Genomic DNA, 591 nt, shown 5'->3' with positions numbered 1-591 from the left:
CAACCTTGGCCAGAATCGAACCTGGGACCCTTCAGTCCGCAGGCCGAGGCCCTATTCACTGAGCCAAACCGGCCAGGGCTGTTTTGTGTGTTTTTATAAAAATATTTTTTTATTGATTTCAGAGAGGAAGGGAGAGGGAGACAGGTATAGAAGCATCAATGATGGGAGAGAATCATGGATCTGCTGCCTCCTGCACGCCCCACACTGGGGATGGAGCCCGCGACCCGGCATGTGCCCTGACTGGGAAATGAACCCTGACCTCCTGGGTCATAGGTCGATGCTCAATGACTGAGCCACTCTGGCCTGGCCGGGCTCCGAGGGTTTATATGAAGGTGGGGGGAGGGGAGCGTGCTGGTGGATGTGAGGACAGAAGGGGTGGTGGTAGCTCAGGCCTCTGAGAAGCAGGTGGGACTGGAGGTGTGAGGAGACAGGTGGGGGTGACAGGTGCAGGTGTGACACCCCTGGGGGAGGGGCTGCGGTAGGAAGGCGCCCTGTGTTTCCCCAACCCTGACCCCATCCTCCAAAGCCCGGGTCATGACAGCAGGGAGCGGGAAGCCTGCTTGTGTGGGAAACGTCCTGGCGTGACCTGCT

Source organism: Myotis davidii, unplaced genomic scaffold (genome assembly GCF_000327345.1).
Source record: "Myotis davidii unplaced genomic scaffold, ASM32734v1 scaffold586, whole genome shotgun sequence".
In the NCBI taxonomy this organism is placed as follows: Eukaryota; Metazoa; Chordata; class Mammalia; order Chiroptera; family Vespertilionidae; genus Myotis; species Myotis davidii.
Note: the sequence above shows the minus strand (reverse complement) of the source record.